Here is a 21,272-nt window from a genome sequence, read left to right as displayed (position 1 = left end):
AATGCTTTCGGACCAAAGCACACTAACCATCATAAGGAAAACTTGAAAGAAAGAAAAAAAAAACCTTTTATTCTGCTCTCACTTTCTCTCAAGATTGCTCACCAGCAGGATTGAGGATAATTCTGCCATAGTCTTCAACCTCAATACCCCAAGCCACCTGGTCTCCATCACATCTGGAAGAAGGCTTTCCTTGTTCAGCATTGTGAATGTCATCACCCTAAACCCACTAGTCAGGCCTGACGCTGCAGCTTGACTAACAGACCTGGAAAAGCCTGTGTTCCAAGAAGAGGTAGAAGGTGGTGGGACACATGGGGCCCAAGTGCTGGGAAACAGCTCCCACTGGCTGCTGACTTGGTCTTCTCTCCAGCTCCTTAATTCAGCAGATGCAGCTTCCTTACGAGGCACCAGAGGCCCAGGATGCTCACATCCTGTGGTTCTCCATACCCCTAAAACCCCACATCTGAGTTCCTTTCCAGTTCAGAGAACCAGAGCTGCTGGCATTGAGCCAATCAACAGATGTGAGCCATAACCACCAACTACCCAAGAAGCATCTACGGAGACAGGGATGAGAATCGGCGTCCCAGAAATTCTCATAATTATGGTCCCTTCAATCATTTAATACCTGCTCAGAGAGCGAGGCCTGGTAGACTTTCTCCTGATGTTTAATTCATTCTGTTGGAAATTAAGACTCTTGAAATATTGCGGAGACTTAAAAAGGCTTAGACAGAGGTGAGGAAGTTCCTGGAAAATTGGCACTATTCTTTTACTTGAACTGCTTGGAAATTTGCAAATCTATCCTGACATAATGCCCCTTGGTCAATAAAATTGTCCCCCTGATTTTTGAGTCTCATATAGTGGCCATACACTAGATGGACGTTCAAAGCCACAAGCATCAGGATTTTGTCCCTCTGAATACAGAGCAATGAAGATGAGGATTCTGGTGATCAAAGTAATATCTTTTGCATGTGCCTAGTCTTGTGAGGGTGTCCTTGACTACCAGTTGTCTATAAGGAACTATAGGAACTCCAGTTCCAGATAATTTGATGCCCTTATCTGGCCTCAACAGCTACTGCTTATATGTGGCACATATACATACATGCATGCAGACACACTCATACTCATAAAAATAAATATTTTTTAATAAGAAAATGTTTTAACCTGTCTAACACTTGTGAGGAAATACAGAAATGTTACATTTTAAAGGAGCTTATAAACTAAAGAATGGAGCAACTGTGGCAGCATTTTCAAAGACTGAGAAATACTGCCCAAAAAGAACGACAAAAGACAGTCTGTCTTTGATGTCTCCATGTAAAGAAATAGAGGGTGGGTTTCCTATGTCCAAGGAAAGACCAGCTTGAGCACCAAGCCAAAGACAACACCAACCTGACCAAAGAGATAGCCAAAGGAGCAGAGAGCAGAGTTGAGCTCAACAGGTAAAAGTAAGCAGGTGCTGGGAACAGACTCCATTTCAGGAGCAGGACCAGGCTGTAACCTCCCACCAGGCAGCATGCATCCTTGTCTATGAGATCCATAAATGGTCACACAGGAAATAGCACTCCCCCTTTGCTGCAAGCTAAACTCAATGACTGAGCTCTTTTCCTCCCTAAAGTGCTTCACAAAATTCACTTCGCCTGACTCTCCCTCCCTCTCTCAGCTGCCCTTTCCTTTTCCCGAATAGCTCCCCCTTCTATTTCTGTGTCTTTAAAAAAAAAAAAAAAACTATATGTATGGGAAGGAGTGTGAACATGTAGGTTCAGAGGCACAAATATGGGTCTCTTCATCACAGGATGACAATCTCCAATTAGAATGCCGTGTTGGTTTTCTATTTTTCTATCTAAGAAAGCACATTCCATACACAAGGGAATACTAAGTCAAGGGCTTCTTTCTGTCCTGTTGGAAATAACAGGGTATATGGTTCCAGTGATAGAAATAGCAACTCAATCAAAATAAAAATCAAAGAAGCTCATTGTCGGAGAATATGAGCAATTCACAGTCATAACACTTTTAATGAAATTATCATCTTTTTCATACAGAAATAGATTGGCTATTTGATAAAAGTGCAAGCTTGTAGATATTGAGTTTTGAAGAGAGTAATGGTTTGTAATTGCTTTCTTATAGCAGACTGTAGACATTCACAGTTACAAAAAGAAAAGCAATGAGCTTTCTTTTTTTTTAATTGAACAACTTTATTTTAAAAAAAACAAAGATAAATGTACAGATTTTAAAAGCAGTTTTGCATAAAAGTATATGAATACATTTTTGTCAGTACTTGATTTTTTAAAGGTTTGATAGTATGCATTAAAACCTTACTAGTTACAATGAGCATAAGATACATGTAAAACAAGATGTAACCTTGGTGTGTAAAGATTAAGCATAATGATTTTTCTTTTTTTTTTTTTTTTTTTTTTTTTTTGGCCTTTGTTTTCCTTGAACTTCATATAGTCTGTGAGTTGTTTTTGGGGTGTTCAGAGCTTTCTGGGGTTAGTATTCCACTATCAGTGACTGCATATTATGTCTGTTCTTTTGTGACTGAGTTATCTCACTCAGGATGATATTCTCTAGATGCATCCATTTTCTTAAGAATTTCATAAAGTCATTGTTTCTGATAGCTGAGTAGTACTCCATTGCATAAATGTACCACAATTTTTGTATCCATTCATCTACTGAAGGACATCTGGGTTCTTTCCAGCTTCTGGCTATTATAAATAGGGCTGCTTTCTGTCTTACCCAGACAAACCATGCCAGAAACCGTATGGCATTCAGAGATAGAAGGTGTAAAACATTCGACAGTCTCAGGGTTCCTGCTGGTTGTAATGGGAATGGTTAACCTTATAGAATAGCAGATCTGCCTGGTGCTATGTTATCTGGGTTCTCCCGTTCACAGTGTTCTTGATGGGAAATTAAAAAGTTCACTCCAATCTAATCTTCCATTCTAATGAGAAACAAGGAAGCAAGAAGAACCAGCTATACGATTTCACAAAGGAACAGCTAAACAAATCCGGACTGTGAGTGCTATGGTTTTGACTGGATCTGAGTGTGTGCCCTAGAGGCTCAGGCATTCCTGCTACTGGGAAGCAGGGTAGAGTCTTTAAGAAGTGGGACCTAGTGGGAAGTTAAGAAAGCTGCCGAAGGGCCTGTGCTTAGAAGGAATTGATGAGGTTCCCAAGCTCCAGTCAATTTTTGGCTGTAAAAGAAAGATCTGCCTTTATTCTACCCATTCCATGTGCTTTGCCTGCAAGTGTGAACCACATACATGCATGGTGGTGCCCATGTAGGCCCAAAGAGGATGTTAGGTCCTTGGACCTGAACTTGTGATATGGTTATGAGCTTTCATATGGGTGTTGGGAACCAAACCTGGGTCCTCTGCAAGAGCAGCAAGCACTATGAACACGGAAAGAGAACTGAGCCTTCAAAAGAACAAGGCTGGTGCAGCTGGGGTCTCTCAAGCCTGGTCTGTTTACTGATGCTACCTGACGATGTGTACTGTGGGGTGACATGGGGGACTCAGAGACTTGGCAGCCGATTATTTGAACTTCTTGATTCCAAAATATAAGTGAGCAAGCCTCTAGCTTTATAAATGCAGTAGACCTCTGGTGCAGTGAAGGGAAACAGTGGGTGAGAAATGTTACAGGACTTAAAGGGGGTAGATGGGACATAGAAGCTATAACCACTTTGACTAAATGAAACAGTGCCTTTAAATAGATCTTCATCTTTTTAATCTGTTAAAAAAACAAAAACAAAACAAAAGACGGGTATTTGAACAAATCTGACCACAGAGATGTTATTAAATGATTTGAGGAAATTACTATTGACTTTGCTAAATGAGAATGAGACTATGGTAGTGTAGAAAACATTCTTCCTGGTTAATGTATAATTAAGGCAATCACAATGGCTCCACCCTTAATCCCAAAGTGAAAAGGCAGAGTTGCCCAGACAGCTGCCATTTTGAAAACAATGTTGTCTACATGGTAAATCCCAGGTCAGTCTGTCTTCAGAATAAAACCCTGCCTCAAAAAGCCACATGAAGAAAGTTAATGTATGTTGAAGTATGCAGTAATGACCTGTCATATTTGTGACGTATTTTTTTAGTTTTTTAACAAAATAAGTAGAAAATATAGTCTATGTTAACACTTGTTAAAACTGGGTGACAAATCTGTGATACTCTCCTTTGGAATACTCAAAAACATTTACTAGGATGCCTTTTCTTAAATTGGTCAACAAATCTATAGCAGATTTAAACAAATGAAAACACAAAATGTGATATTGATTTGAAAATTCACATATTTCTTGTGGAATTCTGCCTGAATCTATAGGGGTCAGAACTAATTAGGACTCTGTACTCGCACATATGCCTAGTAAGTGAAAGTAAGTAAGTTCCTATTCACCTTTTATAGGCTAGCAACAAAGGCCAAGGAGACCATCCTATGCCAGTGTGGCTTGGCAAGCATGCTGAGTATGGACGGTAGTGTCAGGAGAGTCACTTACAGGACTACTAGCAATTTATGGCAGTTATACCAATAAAGAAAAATAGCTCTCTAGCACCTGTTAGCTATCTACATATTCTTAAGGAAGTACGGAAGCTTATGAGATCTTCCCCTAGCAACTGTTAGGTACCTATATGCTCTTAGAGAGCTAGGTGGCCTCATGAGCGTTGTCCCCCTCCGTGAGAGCAAGATCATGGACCCAATAATGTACAGGTCTCCTCTAAGTCATAACAATTGAAGATTGCAATGGCCACGCCATGGCCAAATGACATTTAAACCAAATCATGATATATTTCTCACATGACAATCCTGTCTATAACTATATACATATCAAGTAAATAAGAAAGTCATTAGCAAGTATGTGTCCATTTGGGATTCTTGTTGCTCCTGTCCTCAGCCCACTGCAGTTAGTTTGTCATGGCAACAATACAAGTAACTAACACAATAAGATTTAAACATTTTAAGGCTACAGATGAGTCTCAGTCCAAAGACCTGGTTCATTTTCATTTCTGTCTAGGTGCTAAATCGACCAATTGACCCTACAAGCTGTGGCAGCCCATTCTTCCCCTTCATGGTTTTGTAAAACTGTGTTATCAATTCCAAGTATAAATAAATCAGCAGCATAAATAAATGAACATTTATTTTAATAAAATACTGGATTGTTGCCCAAAAAGGCAGCACATATATCAATGATATGCAGTCAAACTCTTGGATCGTTGTCGAACCTTCCTATGTGGATATTTACATCTAATAAACATACTATGTTTATTGAATATAATGCAGTCAGATTCTCAGACCATCACTGAGTCCTTCTGTGTCACCAAAAGGTCACCATAGATCTGACCTCCAGAGTACCACCAGAAAGAAAAAATTAATAGTAAACAACCTAGACATCCGTGGTCCTTCACTCTAGGGATCACAACCAATACGTTCAGGTCAGATCTATCCTATCGACAAGCCTAGAAAGCTGTCACTCAAAACGGTTTCTGACCATTGTTCATTGATTTCTCAAAGCACACACTGAGAATAATCCACAACCACTAGCGAGCAGGCGGTGTGGTGAGACAGTAGAGAAAAGCTGGAAAACGTGCTGCTGTTGCAGCTTTGACATCACAAACAACAGAGGATTAGAGCAAGATTCTCAGAACATGGCTCTGTTGAGGCCTCAGGTCCCCGAGACACACTCAGAGAACCCATGAGAATCAGATCTATTTTCATAATGCCAAAACAGTATTTCCTCTTTCACCACATTGACACTTGCATGGTTGGAGCAAAAGCAATGTGGGATCAGACATCAGATGCCTTACCATGAGGCAAGGGAGTTACATCAATGTTCTAATAATATTCCCTATCTTCCTCACTGCCACGTATTTATAAGAAAAAGAAACTTACTTCAAATAACCATTTTATTGACTCTATCAGCTTTTGTGTGCCTGTTGGCATGAATGTGTGCATGTATTAATAATGTATTGTGTAGTTATAAAACTGAGAGCCCTACACTAGTCTTCTCAAGTTTCCATGAATAAATACCATGGGCTTAAACAATAGAAAGTAATTTTCTCATAGTTCTTGAGGCTAGAAGTCCAAGACCAAGAACTGGAGGGGTTGGTTTATTCTTAAGTCTCTTGCAAGGTGGACAGCTTCTCACCATATTTTCACATGGTCTTTCTTCTGTGCACACACATCCCAAATTCCCTTCTTATAAGAACATCAGTTGGGGGTGAGGACAATTTAGCTATGACATCTATCATGCCATTGATCAGAGTATTGATCTGGTTGAGTATTTTATTATCTGTTTCCTCCATTCTGGTAACTCCATGTGTATCCCACTCAAAACAGTGCTCTTGATAGAAAAGGACAGCCTTACCCAATAGAGGAAGATCATATTTAGGTCAAGGGTATATGAGCAGCTGCTCTGCTCCCAAGCTAGAACCTGCAAACAAACTTCCAAGGCCATTAATTATGTTGAACTAGGTCTCACCCTGACAGCTTCATTTCCAAGAATAGTCATGTTCTGAAGTGAGGGCTTGCTGTGGAATTCTGTCTTTGGGGCATCACATGGACAATTCTGTCTTAAAGTCCCAACATATATGAATTCTTGCAGGAGACCCATTGACAAAGGGCACAACCCTAGAGCTCACTCCATGACAAACAGCAAATGTTTGCTGTTTATGAAATCTCATGGAGGAGCTTTGGAAACTATGAGCTTCCTGCACCTTCTCAGTTTAGTTAGTTGGCTTCCAGAATCTTCTGATTCTTATCTCATGAGAGAGTGTTTTGGTTGAGTGAAAATAACAGCATATAGGTTAAGAAAAACCAATAACTGAAGGCTTGGATGGTCCAGCAGTTCACATGACTACTGTGAGCATGTGAAGCTTGGATCTTTAGAACCTATGTAAATGTTGGGTGACCATGTCTCCTGCCTGTAATCCCAGCTTTGGAAGACAGAGTTGGGAGCCTCTGAAAAAGCTGGCTAGTAAAACTGGCCATGTCAGTGAGCTCTGAGAAACCCTGCCTCAACCAGAGATTGAAAAAAAATTAAAGGTAACTCTGAACCATAAGCTAATGCCTCCACTTGCATCTAATCCGCACTAATATATCCACACCCATGCAAACTATGCAAATGCACATACATGCCACGTACACAGGAAATATAAAAGACCCTGGTGGTGGCTAATTTAACTACTCTGATATTTTCAGATTATATGGCATACCACTATAGATTCCTGGCAGCCGCTTTACTCAACAAATCAGTTACTTCTCTGATGAATGACAGATGATGTCACAAAACCATCTCTAGATAAAAGTTTCATTCAAACTGCAGAAGGCTCATCATTTAAATATAACATAATAAGTTCACCAAAATGGCTTCAGACTTCAGATTCTAACATTCAAGAAACTATCTCCTGCCACATTTTGGTTGCATTACTATTTGGTTGTATAGTACTATTGCCACCGGCCAGGCATGGTGACTCATACCCATAGTTCTGGTACTATGAAGGTTAAGGCAGCAGGATCACCATGGACTCAAGTCTAGCCTGGGCTAGAAAGTGACCTCCAGTTTGGGCTACACAGCAAAGACTCTGTCTCTAAAATACAAGTAAACAACATCAACACACACACACAAAACAACCTGTAGTCATGGTTTCTTGAAGGGTATTTAACGTGCCCTCTTGAAAACCTACTATCATTTTGCTAGCTAGACAGTGTCTGGCTCTTTTTAAATACTTATCCTTAAACCCATAGTGTTGAAGTCCTTCAGGAAAGAAGAAGCCCCAGACCCTAATGGAACCATTCGTGTCAAAGAAAGAAGCCTAAGTGCCAGCCATCCCTGGGGTACAGAAAGGGCAAGTTTTAGGGAGGTATTCTGGGAAAGATAGGAGGTATGGTGGGGAGGTTAGGAATGGTATAATGAGGGGAGGGAAGGGAAGGAGTGGGTGGAGAGGCAGAGCAGGAGGAGGCCCTGATGATGTTTGGTCAGGAGGGTGCTCCTCTACTGAATCAGGGTCCAGAAGACTTGAGTTTGGAAGCGGAAGCCAGTAAAACATGACCTGCAGATTAGAGAAACGGGGGAGGATGGAAGTGGATGTTATAGGAGGTTTGAGGCCAGGAAAACTTTCTCCTGCTTCACTGCAGTTTTGTTGCGGTCCTACAGATGAGGGGTTCAAACCAGAGGTGCAGGTTGTCAAGGGAATTATTGGAGCCAGCTCAAGATCTGACTTAAAAGGCTGCTTGAAACTTTGAAAGCACAAGACAAAGAAGTGTCTTTGGGAATAGAAGAACTGCTGCCAGTACTTACTGGTGCAAACTGGGCCAGGGCTAGTTGTTGTCTCCCTGCCCCCACCCCGGAAATGGATGTTTCACTAGAAGGTAATTTCCAGGGTATCACAGAGAATAGACTCAGGAGCCTGAAACAGGAGAAGGCTTGGGTCACCCCTGGGAACTGACTGAGCCCTTGCCACTTGTGTGTTGAGCAGAGGAATGGCCTGTATTGTGGACAGTTCTGTGAGTGGTAAAGATGGCTCTCAGTTACTAGAGGTCCAGTTAGACACGACAGTGAACTTACTACTATTGCCAATGAGAATTAAGACAAATTTCTTACTACATTCCCATGGCAATGAGGGAGCTAGAAACTATGGCCCCAGGCAGCGTGGGGCCCCGAGATGGTATACTGGCTGCCATCCAGCCTTAGCTTTGAGAGTGAAGTGACTCTCTGAAGGAAAGATGAGAAACCGGAGCTGGGGTATTAGATAAAAGCCCTGCGAAAGGGGGGCCTGCCTGGTGGGGCTGTAACTATGGAGGGAACTGCCTGGTGGGGCTGTAACTATGGAGGGAACTGCCTGGTGGGGCTATAACTATGGAGGGAACTGCCTGGTGGGGCTGTAACTATGGAGGGAACTGCCTGGTGGAGCTGTAGCCATCAGGGAACTGCCTGGTGGGGCTGTAACCTTTGGGGAAGCCCTTCTTGGGTTTGAATGTCAACGTGTAAGAATTTATATGTAAGAATTAAATTTATAGGAAGAAATAGTGAGTTTAGATGGCCCCAAAGAGCTAGAACAGCTTTAGATAATGCTAAAGAGGCTGAGATTAGGACATGACATGAAACACGATGACCAGAGTTCTAAAGTGCAGTCTGTGCTTGAAACTAGGGTGACGTAGGGAAGGAGAAGGGGGGGGGTTTCCTTAGGGGCAGAGTGGAGAAGCTGGCTGATTTCTTAGATAGACTATATTTGAAACAGCAGTCTGTTTTTTTTTTTTTGTTTGTTTGTTTTTTTTTTTGTTTTTGTTTTTGTTTTGTTTTGTTTCTTTTTGATAGGCTAGTGTCTGAGTTCTGGGTCAGCTACTTTTCTTCTGCAGTATCTAAATGGCTGTCTTCCAGGGACTTTGAGCTCAGTGTGGAGCCTTGACTTCTAGGTAGAAGTCCTTTACTCTCCTTCTATAGTAGTCAGACATTTTAGCTGGGGTTATTTCTGTAACAAATAGCACTACATTTTGAGTCTAATGTCTTTGCAGCAGGCCAGCTGAATTTGGTTTCAAGATATGGGTTGTGTTCGAGTCTATTCTACATAATAGAAAAGAACACAGGCAGAAACAGCAGTGACTTTCTAGGACTTGTTTCTAGGACTTCTAGGATATATCACAAAAGGTTTGAAAATGTTGGTAGAAATTGATGATGAGTTTCTACTTTGAACAGAAACACTCTCATTTGCATCAAAAATGCTGGTTTCGAGAATAGGGGTATACCATGCCGATTGTACACGTATGGTAGCAAATCTGTATCTACATGGCTAGGAGTGGGGCAATGAAGAGCCGGGGGCTACAGTAGTTGCATCCTCATTGGGATACCCAGCTTTTTCTTTCCTGCAATAGGCTCTCTCTGAGCAGCTTCTCCCGACCACTTCTTGGGAAAGCTTGCACACGGTGCTGGGGGTAAGACTATGAGAGACGTATAAGTTAACCAGAAGTTTAATGATTTCTTCAGCACAGTGACCAACCACCTCTGGACATCTCAAATATTTCCAGCAGGAGCATAGGCAAGGGTCTGAGTTACAATTCTTTATTCTCCTCTGGACCTTTGCATGTGGTCATTACATCCAGGTGGGAAGGAGTCAGCAGAAAGACCACCAGTGAAATAACAGCATTCATGTTAAGCCACGGGTGCCTCTTAAGATCTCCAGGCATAAATACCAACCGTTTGTTCAATCCTACTCCCTCCTGATCAACAAGAAACACTAAACTTGTACACTCCCATTAATATTCAGCATTTAGCAGGGTCACATTACATGAACCTATGAGCGGCCATGTTTTCATAGTGATGCTCAGGAAGATCAAGAGCAGACAAGATGAGTATTTGAAAGCATGATTCAAGGGCATGACTCAGCCTCAATCCAGAAGTCAAATATCTATATAACTTAGATGTATCTATTGCATTTAGGCAGAGTTACTATGTCTGCTTGATCTGGTCCTGCTCTGACCAAGGTCATAGGGCCAAAAGAATTCGCTAAAGCGGGTGAGGCTATAGTACAAAATGACATCAGCTGGAGACATGGATGCCTTTTATAAAGCCCACAAAGGGGAGTCTGTTTACCAAGCTGGAACCTGTGCTGCTGCCTCTGCAGGTCCAGCAGGTCATCATTTTTCTCACAAAACACCATATGTTTGGTTGATATTGTTGTTCTTCCTCTGAGGCTGCAAAACCCCTTCAGCTCCTTCAATCCTTTCTCTAACTCATCCATTGAGGTCCCCATGCTCAGTCGAATAGTTAGCTGCAAGCATCCTCTTCTGTATCAGTAAGGCTCCAGCAGAGCCTTTCAGGAGACATCCATATTAGACTCCTGTTAGCAAGCACTTCTTGGCAACAGCAACAGTGACTGAGTGTGGTGGCTGCATATGGGATGGATTCCAAAGTGGGGCAGTTTGTGGATGGTCTTTGCTTCTCCACTCTTTGTCTCTGTATTCCCTCTTGTGAGTACTTTGCTCCCCCTTCTGAGAAGGACTGAAGAATCCACATTTTGGCCTTCCTTCTTCTTGTGCTTCATATGGTCTGTGAATTAACCAACCAGACCCCTTAGAGCTCCAGGGGCTAAACCACCAACTAAAAAGTACACATGGAGGGAGCCATGGCTCCAGGCGTGTTTGTAGCAGAGGATGGCATCATCCGGCATCAATAGGAGAAGCCCTTGGTCCTGTGAAGTTTTGTTTCCCCAGTGTAGGGGAATGCCAGGATGGTGAGGTGGGGGTGGGTGGGAAGGGGAGAAGTTTCATAGAAGCAGGGGGAAGGGGGCACAGGAGAGGTGGTAACTGGGAAATGGGATAACATTTGAAATGTAAAGATGTAAAATGACCCCCCCCAAAAAAATCCACCATGGCCTACTGGCTCCAAATTAAGCAACTGAGAGGTCAATGAAGAAGGCAAAATGTTAAGTTTCCCTGAAAGCCTTTTGCAGACCTTATAACACTGTCCAAGAGAAAAGGACTTCAGCAGAGGAGGGAAAGGCAGGAAAACTACATTGACCACAAACATTTTCTGCCTAACCCACAGCGTGCAGCATACACAGGAGACTTTCAGATATCTAACACAGTCCCCGGTGGGAAACCATCTGAGAGAAGGCTGGCCAATGAGTACGGATTGATAGGAGTGGACATTAAAATTTCTAAAAGTCCACTCTGACCCCAGAGCGGAGCCAGCCAGCAGGGCAGCAAGCCCTGGGCAGTAGTGCCCAGACGAGTCTGGCCTGAACTAACTGCCAAACCCTTTGATTTTCTGTGGCTTCACATGCAGAAAACACCTGGCTGGAGGTTCTCAGAGACATGTGACTGGAAGCCCAGGGAGGGTTTTTGTAAAGCTCTGTACTACCGTGATTGGTGGGATACGAGCACAGTGTTTCAAACCCCATAGGGACCTGTACAAAAACTGCAGGGTGAAGGAAGACCCATCTCCCGGGAAGTGCCCTGCCTGAGCCTGCTGCTGAGGATTAACACAGCGGGGCAGCCTGTCCTTGTTTGGAAGCCTGGAAAAATGTCAGGAAGTTGATTGGGCAAGAGATGACCCCCACCTGCTGGCCTCGGTCTCACACCTGTTTCCTGGGTAAAACTGTTACTTTGTCGTTTACTTTCATGGCACCAGAGGAATACAAAAGGCGTTGGCTACAAGGGTATCCTTGACCTGCTCTCATGTTGGTTTTACAACACTTAAAGGGCTAAATGAGATGTTCCGTGTGGAATTTGGGAAGTCAGGTCCCTAGAGAAACTTGCCTGAGTTCATTCATTTTGTAGCTCGGATGGTGGGCTTGTCAGAAAGTTGATTTGTTCTTGGCCAATTCCCCAGCCACACTTGGCAATTTTGATGATTTCTACCTGGAACTAACCAGCATCGCCTTCTCCCTCTCCTTGTCCTATATATTCTCTGACCTTAAGGCCACATGATATGTGTAAAAAGCCTTAACTGGAATAGTCATGAATCCAGGACTTGATAGTGCTGGCTTTCTGAGACAAAGAGCTATGTTTGGGTCTACGTTTAAAACAACAGAAAGCTCTGCTAAGAGAATTTCATATGTGCGGGAAAGGTTTACTATGGGATATGTCGTTCCTGCGTGCTGCTCAAATATCAACCTCCTGTGAGCTCACCCATCCTTAGACTTGGTGCTAAGTTATGATGAGCGAGTCAGATGAGTAATGCAGGCCACCTTTAAAGTATAAAAGCAGGAAAACCCTCCGGCCAAGACAGCAAAGCAAGAAGACGGGAAGCAGCTATTGGGGTTTTTGGCATGGCCTCAGTAACTGTGCAACTGACAAACTCATCTTCGGACAAGGAACCCAAGTGACGGTGGAACCAAGTAAGTTGTTTGCTTGTCTAGATCGGGGGCTAAGGTATTTTCCGCCTAAGGAGGTTGGAAGTATGAGGAGATGCGAAAGGAGTAACATCTGCATCCCTGTTGATCCAGTAGCATTGAGGAAGATGTCCAGGAAGAGGTGGACTCTGGTCAGCTCCTCCATAGGAGTCAGGAGTTGTCTGTTTAAAAAGTAAGATTGGGGGATTTGGGGGAAAAAAGAATGCATCTCAGAAGAACCTGAGAGAATTGTCCCTGTTCCATGGAATCAAGTCAAACTGTAGAAATGATAGAGTGGGACCGGGCAGCAGAGTCAGGATGAATGGGTACCCAGGTGACCAATCCTACAGCAGTGGCTCTGGATTTAAATAATGGTGACCCTCCATGGGTCAGGCGGCTGTTCCCGGGACACCACAGGTTGAGATCAGTGTCCTGGACATGGAGCAGGAAGCCAGAATAAGTAGGCATTCCCTGCTGGTGTGTCACCACTCCTGTCTGCTTGGTCAAAGTGCAGATAGAAACTGGTAGTAACAGAAATAAGGATGGAGCAGTACAGTTCCTGGTTCCCAGTGAGGCCAGAGCCAAGAGGAAGAATTAATGAGAACGTGGGACTTCCAAACAAGAGGCACTTGGGGGAACTCCATAAGGACTTTCAGAATCCATGTTCCTAGCTACTCCTGGGCAGTCACACTATGCAGAACGTGGCAGTCACACTAAAGGTGTTGAGTGTACCCTATACAAAATGTGTCTTCTAAAATCCTCTAAGTTCCCATCAGAATTCATCAGTTTCTTGCTGTTACAAAAAGAATGGTGTTTTCCACTTGGTAGAAGCTGCCAACTATTGTAGTCAGGTAGCAGATATGGATGCTAAGTCAAGGGTCTGCTAAAACCGTAAGGTGAACTCCTAGAAGATTTAGAGATGAGCTCCCATGCTCACAAACCACCAGCCCGGCTTCTAGGAAAGCAAGAAGGCTCTCTTTCCTGCTGTTCTTTCTGCTTGTTCTCCAAGGTTAAGAGAAGGCTCCTAACCTTGTTACCTTGTAAACTTGTTACCTTGTAACCTTAAATTAAGAGGTCAGGAGGGTCCTGACTGTGGGAAGTGAAAGAAGCAAAGAATCTGGAGCCAGGAAGGGAAATCCAAGTCTGGGGACATCTTCAGACCTCCTAACACCACCCACCTACTGTAGAGACACAGAGCAAGGGAGAGACAGACCTGAAGCTAAAGTAACAGTCAAGTAGGGAATCTCAAGTTTGCCATTGTTTGGAAGAGTTTGTAAAGTCAAGCAACTTGAACTTTTGCCTTTAAGTCTGACTTTGAAACATCTCACTAAAATAACAGCAGGTCCCCACTCCCTGAGATAGTGACCAGTTTCCCTAATCTCCTTTGTTCATAGAGCTTTTCCTAATGAGTTAATGTTCTCTGGTCCACTGGGCCACTGTCCCCCCAAGTGTAGAGCCGCAGAAATCGCTTCTCAAATCCGTATGGCTTGAAGTTTCCTTTTAATTATATTTTAACTTCAAAAGTGAGTGAAGTTAAGGAAAATGATTTGGCAAACTGCGGCAGGTAGATATGACCTTCTTCCCCTCCAAAGAAAGAGATGTGATTAATTGAAGTTTGCCAGACACCCAGCTGGGACATTACATAATTCTTTGAGCTAGAAAAGCTAAGGAGCGTCTAGGGAGTAGGACCCAGGATAGTTTTAAATAGCACCTTCCTTTTTAACCAACCAGTGCTGGACTAATGAGCTACAGCTGCAAACGGGGCCTTTGTCTTATCTGAAGCCAACTTTCTTTTGATTCTTTCTCTGGGAGCCTCTTTCAAGCTCTTACTTGCAAGGTTCCCAGGAAACCCCAGACTCAGGGTCTACACGCAGCAGAAGATCCCACTGGCTAGCCTAGCCCACGGTGGAGAGTAAGTCTGGGGTTACCATGCAATAAGGCACCACCATGTTAACAGGTGCTTGACAGCAGTCAGGGCAGGAGTTCACAGAAGGGTCACGGCCCCAGAAACATTATCCTAAATTAGGTAGCTGTAAGATGTGTCACAGTGCTCTCTGTTACTGTAAACCAGCCTTCTATCACAATATTGCTTTGGGGGTGCTGATCTTTGGGGTGCTCACCTTACATCAGTTCTTCGGTCCCACAATGATCTCGTGAAATGAGTTAGCACTTTGTGTTCTTTTGAAAACCAGGACAATGAATCCAGGAGGGGTTACCCAAGATCACACAGCTTAGCCAAACCCTAATTTGAATCAGCATCTGTGCCTTGAAGATCCCTGCTGTCCTGCCTGGCTGTACCTGCACACATGCAAGTTCATCCCACTCAAAAGAGTTGCCCCATCAGGACTCTCCTCTGTCGCCTTTCCTGCCACCATTTCCAACACCTCCCTCACCAAGAAAGGGCACCTACCCCCATAACCACACCACCTCTCTCAGGAAGCCAAGGGCAGGCTCATCTCTCACACTGCAGCTTCAGAGCCTCAGAGTTCCTAACACAGAAAGGCCCAGACAATTAGAATATCTGCCTCCCACCACCAACCCCCACCAAGAAGTCTGGCTAACTCTTATTCCTCCCTGACACTGGCTCTTCAACAGCTCCCCTCCCCCGTGTCTTTCACATAGGCATCTCCCAGAAGAGTCTTTATGCACGCAGTTCTCTTCTTAGAGCCATTTTCCCACCAGGGACTGGTAAAGCTTTCTCCCAAGCCCTGCTTAGAATGCAAGGTCTCCCCAACCCACCCACAAACCCCTTCTTCCACTCTATTATTTATAGTCCTTTTGTCCGTCTAAAACTGTCTGTGGATTTATTGTCTGTCTCTCTTGGTCTGTGGAGATAAACACATTAAGATTTACTTTCCACAAAGACATTTAAGACACGGGCTGTATTTTGTTACATAAATGATTCAGCCCATCAGAGGCCACCTCTGTGGTGCTATACCAAAATGGAAGTACGCCAGCAACCTGCAGCACCAAAGCAGAGTCCTGGTCTGCAGCCTGGGGCCTGTGCCAAGCACTATGTTAGGTACGAGGCGTCAGTACACACACAGCAGATCAAGATACTTTGTAAAGGCAAATGAACAAGGTAAAAGTACTATCGGTTGCAACAAGCCAAGATCCAAAAGGTGGGATAGAGGGTACGTACAGAAAGGACCGGGGTGTAACTCTAAGCAGAGGGGTCTCATTGGAAAGGCGGCATTTGATATGGCCGAGTAAACCCCGGAAGGAATGCGACTCCGAGACAGAAGCGCTCTCTGGAGTGTGTGAAGAATGGTCAGGAGACTACATGTTGGAACGAAAAAGAGTGGCGGGGAGATGGTTTAGTTGGCAAGGTGTTTGCCATGCGAGGATGAAGACTTGAGTGCCCAGCTCCCATGTAAAAGGCCTGACATTGTAGCACTGCCTGCAATCCTAGTCCCTGGGAGGCAGAAACAGGAGGATCCCTGGATCTCACTGAACAGTTAGTCTTGCATAATCAATGAGGTCCGGGTTCCACGCAAGACCAAAAAAGAGTAGAAAATGATATTGGAAGATACCCAACACCTGTCTCTTGCTTACCCGTGTGCGCATGCGCGCACGCGTGCGTTAATGAAGGTGGGGGAGGGTAGCTTACAGGCTACTGTAAGGAGTTGTACTCTGATTTGAGAGGGAAGTTTAGAGAGAGAATGGAAATCATAGCTGACTCGGTCAAGGAAGACAGAAACCCGGATCCAGTTTTCAGCTGTAACCCTAGGAAGTGAGCACCTGTCCTCACGTCAGAGGACACCAAAGCTGAGATTTCCTCTCCCTCTCGGCTGCTCCCAGCTCTCCCGGGGCTGAACTCCGCTCTTACTAAAATTCCATCTCTTCTGCTTCAAGTAAAAATTCCTCTTCCCTCAGTTTATATCTGATAAAGTTCGAAAAACTGCACTGGTGCTTGCAGCTTACAGAATGCCTTATACTTACTCTCCCACCATCTTATCGCCTACCAATAGACACGGCATTTCCTCATTTTAAAAAGAAGCAGACGGAGCTTCCCACACTTCAGAACGATCATAATGACCAAGGCACCAAGTCAAACCCAGGTTTTGGGTTTTCTGACATCACGTCCACCACAGCTAAGAACCACCCTTCATTTTAGTGATTCTCGGAGTATTTCAGTCTTTTGTTGGTTCTAAACTGGTTTGAAAATGGATAGTCTCTCCTTGGGTCTTTTGACTGGCATGCAGGCAGTCTCATGTAGAGATGTTTTACATCTAACGGAGCTAATTCAACTGTCTACTCACAAGTATGGCATTAAAGCATGCTTAAAATGTAGCATTCAGGATCATGCACGGGGCTCTGATACTATTATGCACTAGACAGTCCAGCCGCTGCACACTCTTGCTCTGACTGCACAGATAAGGAATTTGTAAAAGGTCAGGCTGAGTGATGTCCAGGGGGACTTTGCCGCACCTTCATGTTGCCCAAAGCTCTAGGACCAGTATTCTACTGTATGTTACCACAGAATAAATTTATAGTAATAATAATAATAATAATAATACCTCCTTGCCAGTCTACATTTCTTATCTCCACCAGATGACAAATTTTGTTAAAATGTCACATGGGGAAAGCCTGTATTTCTACATGACAACAGAAATTCCCTTCTGTTTGTCTTGAAGGACAGTCCCTAGGAGAAAAATAAATAAATAAATAAGGCCAGTGGGACAGAAAATCCTGCCCAGGGGATCTCACATAGTTTGGCATCTGAAGCTAGGGTTTCTGTAAAGAGAAAAGCAAATTTGTTTTGGATTAGTTTTACCAACTGAGGAAAAACTGAACTTTCTCAGAGGGCCCTGTATATCTAGAGGTCCAATCATGTAACCTGTTTTCTTTTTCTTTAACCACCATCTTTAGGCAAGAAATACCTTTGTTACCTATTTTCCTCAGTCACCAGATTGGATGTCTCAAATTACTGCAAACTTCCTCCAGTTGGGGTAACTCAAGGCAAGATTTGAGGATCGGAGACTATATTTCTGATAAAATGGAGGGTGGGTTTGAGCTTTCACTAGTCTCCTGATCTCAGCTTCCTCCTGGCAAGGTTTTATTGTTCTGCAGAAAAATTGTTCTCACCACATATTGAACCATACCATGGCTATTGTACTTATAGGCCATGGTCATGAATTTCAGTTCCTTCTCTTTGGCGACTCGGTGATATCACTGAACCCTAATTTCTTTTTTTTTCCCCAAAAAAATTTTTTTATTGGAAATTTTCTGCATTTACATTTCAGATTTTATCCCTTTTCCACAATCTCATCCTCCCTCCCCCTCCCATTGCTTCCATGAATGTACTCCCTCTCCCAACCACCCTCTCCCATCTCAGCACCTTGGCATTTCCCTGCACTGGGAAAGCACGCCTTCACTGGAACAAAGGCCTCTCCTCCCATTGATGTCAGAAAATGCTGTTCTTTGCTGCATAAGTACCTGGGGCCATGGTTCTCTCTGTGAAAACTTACTGGTTGGTGTTTCAGTCCCTGGGCGCTGTGGTAGGTGTGGATAGTTGATAATTTTTGAACCCTGATTTCTTATTGTTACCTGAAAGAGTTCCAAGAAACCTTCTGACTGGTACACATGATGCTCACATTATTCTGATTAATTCTTGGACCAAATATGACAGGAAAATCAGCAAAGTACAATGTTGTGAATATCTTGTGACCAATCAAATTTCTGAAAAACAGAAGGGAAAGAAACTCAACTTTATGTGTCTATTAGCCTGCGTATGATCACTGAGGTCCCCACAAACGACTGATAATGCTACTTCTAGACCTGTCCCCCATTTCCCTGGCTCAGTGAATGGAAACTAGGCTCTTAAGGGCTTAGGAAAGAGGCCCAGCCACACTTGCTGTCCTTACCCCCAGTGACAGCACCTGTAGAAATGGACCTGCTAATACCAGTTGGTGAACTTGTTTATGACTTCTACTGGAATAGCTTAGAGACCAGTGTTTGTTACATAGTATAAGTTTTTGTTATGAATGCTAATTTTATGTAGTTACTATGAACTCTGAGACAGGCCCACCTCTCTTGTTATGAGCTCTTGGACAGACCCAACTCCCTTGGCCCTTCTCCAAGAGCACTTTGCCCTTCCTTGTTCAAATGATGCATGACCTGGTGGTCATTATCCTACTTGAGTCTTCCTAGAACTATTTCTGCTCACGATGGCCATTTAGCGTTTCAGCGAAACCAACACGATTTGTTTCTCTTAGGGAAAATGAGATCATCAGCAAAATCTAGGGATAAGAAATGGCAGGTTGAGGAGCTAATAGCCAAAAGCCTAGGGGCTTCCCTAACTGTCAACATCTTTCAGAAGATGAAAGATGTTAAACCGGCTGCAAAATGCAATGCTTAGCCCAAGACTCTATTCCTCCAGCCTCCCCCAGGCTGATCCACCAACCCTACTCAGACAGGGCAGACTGAAAGGGATAAAGAGCAGAGAATTCAATAGATGCCTAAGCTAGTGCTATGACAGTGTAACTTCGCTGTGGAAGTGGGGATCCACCCATCTCGGAACCTCAGAGCAGCTCCTCAGAGCAGCAATTCTCAACTTGTGGGTCGTGACCCCTTTGGAGGCTGAATGACCCTTTTTGCAGGAGGTGCATATGAGATCTCCTGCATTTCAGATATTTACATTATGATTCATAGCCATAGGGTGATTGCAGTTATGAAGTAGCAATGAGATAATTTTGTGGTTGGTGGGGGAATCCCAACAAAATGAAGAACTATATGAAAGGGTTGCAGTATCAGGAAGGTTAAGAACCACTGCCTTAGAGTCAAAGTAACCGAGTGGAGATTAATGAAGCTTCTCAGGAAATTGGGGGTGGGTCTAAGTTTGAAACTCATTATTCATTGCAATGTATTAGAATACAATTTTAAGACAAATGTATTTGGTTGTTCTTAATGAAATCTGATCCCCAAGATTCCATGCTAGCCAGGGTAACACTTACCTCTCCTGTAAGCCCTGAGCCTGGGGGTTCTGCACAAGGCATCAGGGACTCATATCTCAGAGAAAGACACTGACTCCAGAGTAATTGTGACGTGATGGTGTTCTCCTGAAAGCATTATCCATTGGTAACCTGATCCAGTGCTTGAAACCCAGGGACTACGGTCAGTGGTTTGGCTACCTACTGTAAAGCTATGGAGCCAATCCAGAGACACACAGTCTTTCTAATAGCTCCAAAATCCCAAGTACACTGGGAAAGCCATTACATCTTGTGAATTTTTCTCAGTCTAGAGGCAATAAAGAAGTGGGAAAGGTATGTTAAAATGGGAAGCCTAGCAGTCCTGGATAACAGGTACTGTCAGCTTGGTCTCTGCCCTCAGAGGATAATAAAAACTTACAAAGGTTCTCCATTGTCTATTGCATCCAGGAAAAACAGTGAGATTTGTTACATTTTTCTTATTTCTAAGGAGACAAACACCAGAGCAACAAAGAGAAGGAGGGAAGCCAAATTATGCTATAGCCCACTGCAGTTTGATTGATGTTTGGCAAATTGCATCTGAGCAAGATGCACTACATTTCATTTTCTTTTTAAATCATTTCCACTTGAGATTCAGAATTATCTTCTGTGTTAAGAGTCAAATCTTTAAGGCTGAGCCTTTGAGAGTCTTGGGGAAAAAGAGACTGGAGAAATGAATCTTTACTGTCTGTTGGGACACTGACCACACTTCCTGGTGGTCTTGTACTTTCTTCTCTGGTTTTTACCTGCAGTGGCGGAAGTTAATATGTGAAGCTTGGGTACAGAGAGTGAGAATTTCAAATCAGATCTTGAATTCTGAAAGCTTCGGCTTTCAGTGGCAGTCCTCCATCCCTGTCATTTCCTTCTCCGTGGTTCCAGCTGGAGTCCTTGAGTTTGGTGATGGCATCGTGTGGTGACACAGTTATGATGATTACTCTGCAATCCTCAGACTTGTATCTGGCTCCAAGATCAGAAGAAATTATAAAACAAAACCAAATGAGGGCAACAACACAAAGATTAGCCTCTCTGATCTACGGGCATGATACAGCACCAATGGGGTCTTGCCAACCACAACCATTTGTTACTCAACCTTCAGGTCACTGGCTCTTTTCTAGGATCAGTACTTAAAAAGCAAAGTCATTACTACCATGAAACTCAGTCTGAGTAAGGAGGAAATAGGGTCAAGAGATGGGAATTAGAGAAGATGAAGTTTCTAAAGCCTCCTCGCCTTGCATTTCAGTCAGTAAGAAGTCTAGTATTCTGTCTCAGTATCCAGCTACTGTGTTTTTCTTGAAGGCCTTCTCAATAAACTGGAAGTTAAATTTTGCATCTTGGAGTCAGCTGTCTGTCACCCTCGCTTGCTTGGCTTCAGCCCTGGCCTCTCTTAGATGGAGACTTGGTGCTTGCTTTCCTATCCAAACCTTCAGCTACTATTACCTTCAAAAGAAGAGAACATGCTGTGTACTTGACCTCCTGTCTCATCAAGGGCA

This window comes from Micromys minutus, assembly GCF_963924665.1.
Source record: "Micromys minutus genome assembly, chromosome: 12".
In the NCBI taxonomy this organism is placed as follows: domain Eukaryota; kingdom Metazoa; phylum Chordata; class Mammalia; order Rodentia; family Muridae; genus Micromys; species Micromys minutus.
The sequence above is the reverse complement of the archived record's forward strand: the minus strand, read 5'-3'. Positions refer to the sequence as shown.